This window comes from Lipotes vexillifer, unplaced genomic scaffold (assembly GCF_000442215.2).
Source record: "Lipotes vexillifer unplaced genomic scaffold, Lipotes_vexillifer_v1.1 scaffold1715, whole genome shotgun sequence".
NCBI classification, from domain to species: domain Eukaryota; kingdom Metazoa; phylum Chordata; class Mammalia; order Artiodactyla; family Lipotidae; genus Lipotes; species Lipotes vexillifer.
In genome coordinates, this window is record NW_006795232.1 from 89,750 (window position 1) to 98,207 (window position 8,458).

Sequence of the window (8,458 nt, forward strand, 5' to 3'; positions counted from 1 at the left end):
GTGGCCTCTCCCGTTGCGGAGCACAGGCTCCGGACTCGCAGGCTCAGCGGCCATGGCTCACGGGCCCAGCCCCTCCGCCGCATGTGGGATCTTCCCAGACCGGGGCGAACCCGTGTCCCCTGCATCAGCAGGCGGACTCTCAACCACTGCGCCACCAGGGAAGCCCCTAAAACTACCTTTCTTGAGTAAATATATGTAGAGTTTGTTCCACTAGTATAAAAGTATTGTAATTTTCTTAAAAGTGCATGTCTCATCCATACACGACCACCTGGAGTTTCTACCTTTCTTGAGTAAATATATGTAGAGTTTGTTCCACTAGTATAAAAGTATTGTAATTTTCTTAAAAGTGCATGTCTCATCCATACACGACCACCTGGAGTTGTCTCAAGAGAAAGGTTTATAATTTACAAAGCTAAATAAAGTGAACTCTGCATTTCTTAAAAGTTTGACACTTTGAGACTTGGGAAATGCAAGTGGTCATCTTGAAAGTGCCCTGAGCCAGGGAATTTCATCTTTTTATTAAAGATGAAGCACTAGATTTTATTTTTTTTTTTATTTTTATTTTTTTTTAACATCTTTATTGGGGTATAATTGCTTTACAATGGTGTGTTAGTTTCTGCTTTATAACAGAGTGAGTCAGTTATACATATATATATGTTCCCATATCTCTTCCCTCTTTGTCTCCCTCCCTCCCACCCTCCCTATCCCACCCCTCCAGACAGCCACAAAGAACCGAGCCGGTTTCCCTGTGCCATGCGGCTGCTTCCCACTGGCTATCTACCTTACGTTTGTTAGTATATATATGTCCATGTCTCTCTCTCGCCCTAACACACCTCACCCTTCCCCCTCCCCATATCCTCAAGTCTGTTCTCCAGTAGGTCTCTGTCTTTATTCCTGTTTTACCCCTAGGTTCTTCATAACATTTTTTTTTCTTAAATTCCATATATATGTGTTAGCATACGGTATTTGTCCTTCTCTTTCTGACTTACTTCACTCTGTATGACAGACTCTAGATCTATCCACCTCATTACAAATAGCTCAATTTCGTTTCTTTTTATGGCTGAGTAATATTCCATTGTATATATGTGCCACATCTTCTTTATCCATTCATCCGACGACGGGCACTTAGGTTGTTTCCATCTCCGGGCTATTGTAAATAGAGCTGCAATGAACATTTTGGTACATGACTCTTTCTGAATTCTGGTTTCCTCAGGGTATATACCTAGTAGTGGGATTGCTGGGTCATATGGTAGTTCTATTTGTAGTTTTTTAAGGAACCTCCATACTGTTCTCCATAGTGGCTGAACCAATTCACATTCCCACCAGCAGTGCAAGAGTGTTCCCTTTTCTCCACACCCTCTCCAGCATTTATTGTTTCTAGATTTTTTGATGATGGCCATTCTGACTGGTGTGAGATGATATCTCATTGTAGTTTTGATTTGCATTTCTCTAATGATTAATGATGTTGAGCATTCTTTCATGTGTTTGTTGGCAGTCTGTATATCTTCTTTGGAGAAATGTCTATTTAGGTCTTCTGCCCATTTTTGGATTGGGTTGTTTATTTTTTTGTTATTGAGCTGCATGAGCTGCCTGTAAATTTTAGAGATTAATCCTTTGTCAGTTGATTCATTTGCAAATATTTTCTCCCATTCTGAGGGCTGTCTTTTGGTCTTGTTTATGGTTTCCTTTGCTGTGCAAAAGCTTTGAAGTTTCATTAGGTCCCATTTGTTTATTTTTGTTTTTATCTCCATTACTCTAGGAGATGGGTCAAGAAGGATCTTGCTGTGATTTATGTCATAGAGTGTTCTGCCTATGTTTTCCTCTAAGAGTTTGATAGTGTCTGGCCTTACATTTAGATCTTTAATCCATTTTGAGCTTATTTTTGTGTATGGTGTTAGGGAGTGATCTAATCTCATACTTTTACATGTACCTGTCCAATTTTCGCAGCACCACTTACTGAAGAGGCTGTCCTTTCTCCACTGTATATTCCTGCCACCTTTATCAAAGATAAGGTGACCATATGAAAGCACTAGATTTTAAATAACTTATTTAGAGTCAAATATCTATGATGACAGAAGGATTACCACATTATTAATGAAATCATGAATTTAATGCAGTCTATAACTTCATTGTATATTGAACACAGTTATTTCATTCAAATGATTCATGATGATTATTAAAATGCCATATTTTCAAATATCTAAATATCAAATGCCTAAACAAGACAAAAAAAAGAAAATTTAAATGTAAACTAGAATCTAAAAGCCATGGAAGCTTATTGTAGAAAGAGATTTAAGAATAATCCAACCTAACACTCCTCAGTGCATGAAATTCCCTTGGCCACATTGCTTACAAAGAGACATGTAATTCTGTTTTCCAATCTCTAGTTGAAAAACTCAATATGTGGAAATCCACTAATTCTTGTATAAATATTAGTAATATTCATCTAGAATTAAGCTAGCATTAGCTGTAAAAAGAGATACAAAACTTTCAGGGGCTTCCCTGGTGGCGCAGTGGTTGAGAGTCCGCCTGCCGATGCAGGGGACACGGGTTTGTGCCCCGGTCCAGGAGGATCCCACATGCCGCGGAGCAGCTGGGCCCGTGAGCCATGGCCACTGAGCCTGCACGTCCGGAGCCTGTGCTCCGCAACGGGAGAGGCCACAACAGTGAGAGGCCCGCGTACCGCAAAAAAAAAAAAAAAAAAAAAAAGATCACCCTTATATTTTCAAGATGATAAAAGAAAACTTTTTCAGAAATACTTTTTTAAAATAGTAGTTTTACGTTCACAGTAAAATTGAGGAGGAGGTACACAGATTCCTCATATATCCTTACCCCATATATGCATAGCTTCATCCATTATCCACATTCCCCACCAGAATGGTACTTTTGCTACAACTGATAAGCCTACACTGACACATCATAATCACCCACAGTCCATAGTTTACATTAGGTTTTACTCTCGGTGTTGTACACTCTATGGGTTTGGACAAATGTATAATGACATATACCCACCATTATAATAATATACAGATTATTTTCACTGCCCTAAAAATTTTCTATAACTCCTTCCCAACCCTCCCCAATCCCAGGCAAGCACCGATGTTTTCACTGTCACCATAGTTTTTCATGTCTTTTCCAGGATGTCATAAAGATATCATACAGTATGTAGCCTTTTCTGATCGGCATTTTAAGTAATATATATAATGAAAATGAAAGACTGGTGAGTACATCTCAGTTCACTAGAGTCAAAATGAAATGTGGCCCCTGAGTCTCTATACTCATCTCCCAGAAAGTTAAGAACATTGTGTTGGAGAGATGTGTAGGATGTTTAGAAGAGAATTACTTTCTCATTCTGATTCAAGTATACTAAATAGGATCATATTCTTGTGAATCAGCTGTATTCACATTACTTGAATGAAAATTATACACTCAAAAGAGCTTGGTATACGTTTCCATGCAGAAGGTCATGTAAAAAATATCAAGTAAAAGCATTAGCAAGCATATATTTTCTACCAATACATACTATAAATTCTGTTTTCTACACCTCTGCCCAATACAGTTGCTTCTCTAACCATAATCTTACTATAACCCACATCCCTTCACGCTCTACTTCACTTAACAAGCTCCAGCTGTACTGACCATTCTCCAGTGCGCTGCAGTACTCTAGTCACTATAATCAGCAAAATGAAGAGAGAGCCAGTGTTCCCTAACTACTTTCAATCAAGGAAGAAAATTGGATTGAGAAAAGATGGGCAAGAACTCACAGAGACAGAAGTAGCATGATCAAGTGGGACCCATTCTTACCCATATGTAAAGTTCCCTCCAGCAAGCACACAGTATTAAATGTACTTTATCTGTTGAATTTACAGATGACTTCACCTGATTTTGGTAGCCCTTTATGTATTTATTCATTTTCATGGAAATATTTCCTTTGCTATGTTCTAAACCAAATCACCATGAATGAAATTACCTGCTACTCCTGTGGTCTGAAGAAATCCCCATCATCCTGCAGTTCTGAAGTGACTTCAGAAAGGGAGAAAAGGGGACAGATCTAAACTTTCTCTCTCCTTTGGGTCCCAGAATATTTGTAAAAGTGCACTTAGAGGGGACAAGCGGAAAACATAAAGCCACTGAAAACTTTAAATGCACAGTTGATATATAAGCCTAAATTAGTCAGCAAGGAACTACGGTCTTTCCGGCCAGAGTTAAACCCTCTATAAATGGAAATTACACTTGATTTAATCTTTCAGGGTCTTCATTTTTCTCATATTTTGCTGCTAGAGTATCTCCTCCATTGCTTACAATCTGCTTACCCCTGTTCTTAACAACCATTTTAGTTAATAGTCTCAGGAACTCAGCAATTCATCCATTGAGGGTACACACCCTTCCTCCCACAGGCCAGGAGTAGAAAAACTGGAAAGGTCTGCTTTGAAATGGAAATGAGGAAGTGAGATGATGAAGAAAAGGAAATAACTGAAGGCAGTGCTTTCCAATTTTTTTCCCTTCAAGTATGGCCAGTAGCAGAAAGAAGTGGAGATGTACCCTCGTGTGAGTCTGGGAGCAGCCTAAAGTAATCCATCTCAAACACAAATTTTCTTTGAACTCTCAAGATTAATCATTAAAAGTAAGAGAATTTGCATTCTGTTATAGAGCACAGATGCTTATTTTAGTTTAAAAGTAATGCTTTAAGTATGTTAATTACAAATATATTACCACCAGTACCCTGCAACAAAACACTAGATCAAAATACAGTATAAAGAAGGTGCACCAGGTTTACTGTGATTTCTCTCACCTTCTAGCACCCATTAGAACACATTAACTATAATACTTGTCAAAGACCTTACACCTCAGACCTAACCTACCTAAATAAAGGAGACAAACATATTTGTTATTGAAACATCCTAAAGTGCAAGCATATTTTTAAAAATATAAATAATACAAGTTGCCATAAATTTTCATAGAGTAGGATATCTAGAGCATATTCATGTGATTAAAAGATACATTTCATTTTTCTCATATTCTCATGTATGGTTTAAAGAACAGATTCATAAGGCTTCCATAAGGCTTCCAGTTACTACCTTACATAAGGCTTTCTAGTTATTTATTCTAAACCTGTTCATTAACTTTTTCATGTTTTTTCTTACTGATTCATGAGACAAGTATTTTATCCTAATTATCCATATTCATTTGGGTCTATTTCTGGAATTTCTGTTCTGCTTTCTTTCTATTCATGTAATAATACTACATTGGTTTTAATTATGGGGGGGTTATTGCATATTAACTTTTCTGCTCCCCTGAATTTTTTTTCTTCTTTTTCTGTCAATCTCATGATAATTCTTGCCTGTTGGTTTTTTTAAATGAATTTACAATCATATTGACTAGCTTACAGAAATATCTGTTGATATTTTATTGAGACTGATTCAAATGTAATATAAATTAGGGAAAGCCAGCATCTTCATAATATTTTGTCTTTCTATTCATGAATATGCTATGTCTTTCCAGTTGATGAATTCTTTTTCTGAGAACTTCAAGAATGGTTTATGCAGATTTTTCACATATGTTTTGAATATTTTTGTTAAACTATCCACATGTGTTTTATTTTTCTTTCTATAATAACTGGATGTTTCTTTTCCACCTAAACTATTTTTATTTGTATGTGTGTAATGGCTACTGATTTTGTATGTTAATTTTATTACCTTCTACTTTATTAAATACTCTTTCTTTATTCTTTTTGATTCACTTTATAGCACTTCACAGATACTGTGAAAAAACTATCAATTTTTTACAAATTGAAGGTTTGTGGCAACCCTGCATGGAGCTAGTCTATTGGCACCATTTTTCCAACAGCACTTGCTTACCTTGTGTCACTTCTTTTTTTTAATTTTTAAATTTTATTATATTTATTTTTTTATTCAGCAGGTTCTTATTAGTCATCACTTTTATACACATCAGTGTATACATGTCAATCCCAATCTCCCAATTCATCACACCACCACCCCAGCCCCCCCCCTTTCCCCCCTTGGTGTCCATATGTTTGTTCTCTACATCTGTGTCTCAATTTCTGCCCTGCAAACCAGTTCATCTGTACATTTTTCTAGGTTCCACATATATGCATTAATATACGATATTTGTTTTTCTCTTTCTGACTTACTTCACTCTGTATGACAGTCTCTATCTAGGTTCACCCATGTCTCTACAAATGACCCAATTTCATTCCTTTTTATGGCTGAGTAATATTCCACTGTATATATGTACCATAACTTCTTTATCCATTCGTCTGTCGATGGGCATTTAGGTTGCTTCCATGACCTGGCTACTGTAAATAGTGCTGCAATGAACATTGGGTGCATGTGTCTTTTTGAATTATGGTTTTCTCTGGGTATACGTCCAGTAGTGGGATTGCTCAGTCGTATGGTAATTCTATTTTTAGTTTTTTAAGGAACCTCCATACTGTTCTCCATAGTGGCTGTATCAATTTACATTCCCACAAACAGTGCAAGAGGGATTATTTTTCTCCACATACTCTCCAGCATTTGTTGTTTGTAGATTTTCTCATGATGCCCATTCTAACTGGAGTGAGGTGACACCTCATTGTAGTTTTGATTTGCATTTGTCTAATAATTAGTGATGTTGAGCAACTTTTCATGTGCTTCTTGGCCATGTGTGTGTCTTCTTTGGAGAAATGTCTATTTAGGTCTTCTGCCCATTTTTGGATTGGGTTGTTTGTTTTTTTAATATTGAGCTGCATGAGCTGTTTATATATTTTGGAGATTAATCCTTCATCCGTTGATTTGTTTGCAAATATGTTCTCCATTCTGAGGGTTGTCTTTTCATCTTGTTTACGGTTTCCTTGCTGTGCAAAAGCTTTGAAGTTTCATTAGGTCCCATTTGATTATTTTTGTTTTTATTTCCATTACTCTAGGAGGTGGATCAAAAAATATCTTGCTGGGATTTATGTCAAAGAGTGTTCTTCTGATGTTTTCCTCTAAGAGTTTTATGGTGTCCAGTCTTACATTTAGGTCTCTAATCCATTTTGAGTTTATTTTTGTGCATGGTGTTAGGGAGTTTTCTAATTTCATTCTTTTACATGCAGCTGTCCAGTTTCCCCAGCACCACTTATTGAAGAGACTGTCTTTTCTCCATTGTATATCGTTGCCTCCTTTGTCATAGCTTCATTGACCATAGGTGCGTGGATTATCTCTGGGCTTTCTATCTTGTTCCATTGATCTATGTTTCTGTTTTTGTGCCAGTACCATATTGTCTTGATTACTGTAGCTTTATAGTATAGTCTGAAGTCAGGAAGTCTGATTCCTCCAGCTCCGTTTTTCTCCCTCAAGACTGCTTTGGCTATTCGGGGTCTTTGGTGTCTCCATACAAATTTTAAGATTTTTTGTTCTAGTTCCGAAAAAAATGCCATTGGTAATTTGACAGGGATTGCATTTAATCTGTAGATTGCTTTGGGTAGTATAGTCATTTTCATAATATTGATTCTTCCAATCAAGAACATGGTATATCTCTCCATCTATTTGTATCATCTTTAATTTCTTTCATCAGTGTCTTATAATTTTCTGCATACAGGTCTTTTCTCTCCCTAGGTAGGTTTATTCCTAGGTATTTTATTCATTTTGTTTAAATGGTAAATGGCAGTGGTTCCTTAATTCCTCTTTCAGAATTTTCATCATTAGTGTATAGGAATGCAAGAGATTTCTGTGCATTAATTTTGTATCCTGCAACTTTACCAAATTCATTGATTGGCGCTAGTAGTTTTCTGGTGGCATCTTTAGGATTCTCCATGTATACTATCATGTCATCTGCAAACAGTGACAGTTTTAATTCTTCTTTTCCAGTTTGTACTCCTTTTAGTTCCTTTTCTTCTGATTGTCGTGGCTAGGACTTCCAAAACTATGTTGAATAATAGTGGTGAGAGTGGGCAACCTTGTCTTGTTCCTGATCTTAGAGGAAATGCTTTCAGTTTTTCACCATTGAGAATGATGTTGGCTGTGGGTTTGTCGTATGTGGCCTTTATTATGTTGAGGTAGGTTCCCTCTATGCCCACTTTCTGGAGAGTCTTTATCACAAATGGGTGTTGAATTTTGTCAAATGCTTTTTCTGCATCTATGGAGATGATCATATGGTTTTTATTCTTCAATTTGTTAATATGGTGTATCACATTGATTGATTTGCGTATATTGAAGAATCCTTGTATCGCTGGGATAAATCCCACTTGATCATGGGGTATGATCCTTTTAATGTGTTGTTGGATTCTGTTTGCTACTATTTTGTTGAGGAGTTTTGCATCTATATTCATCAGTGATATTGGTCTGTAATTTTCTTTTTTTGTAGTACCTTTGTCTGGTTTTGGTATCAGGGTGATGGTGGCCTCATAGAATGAGTTTGGGAGTGTTCCTTCCTCTGAAATTTTTTGGACAAGTTTGAGAGTTTGGGTGTTAGTTCTTTT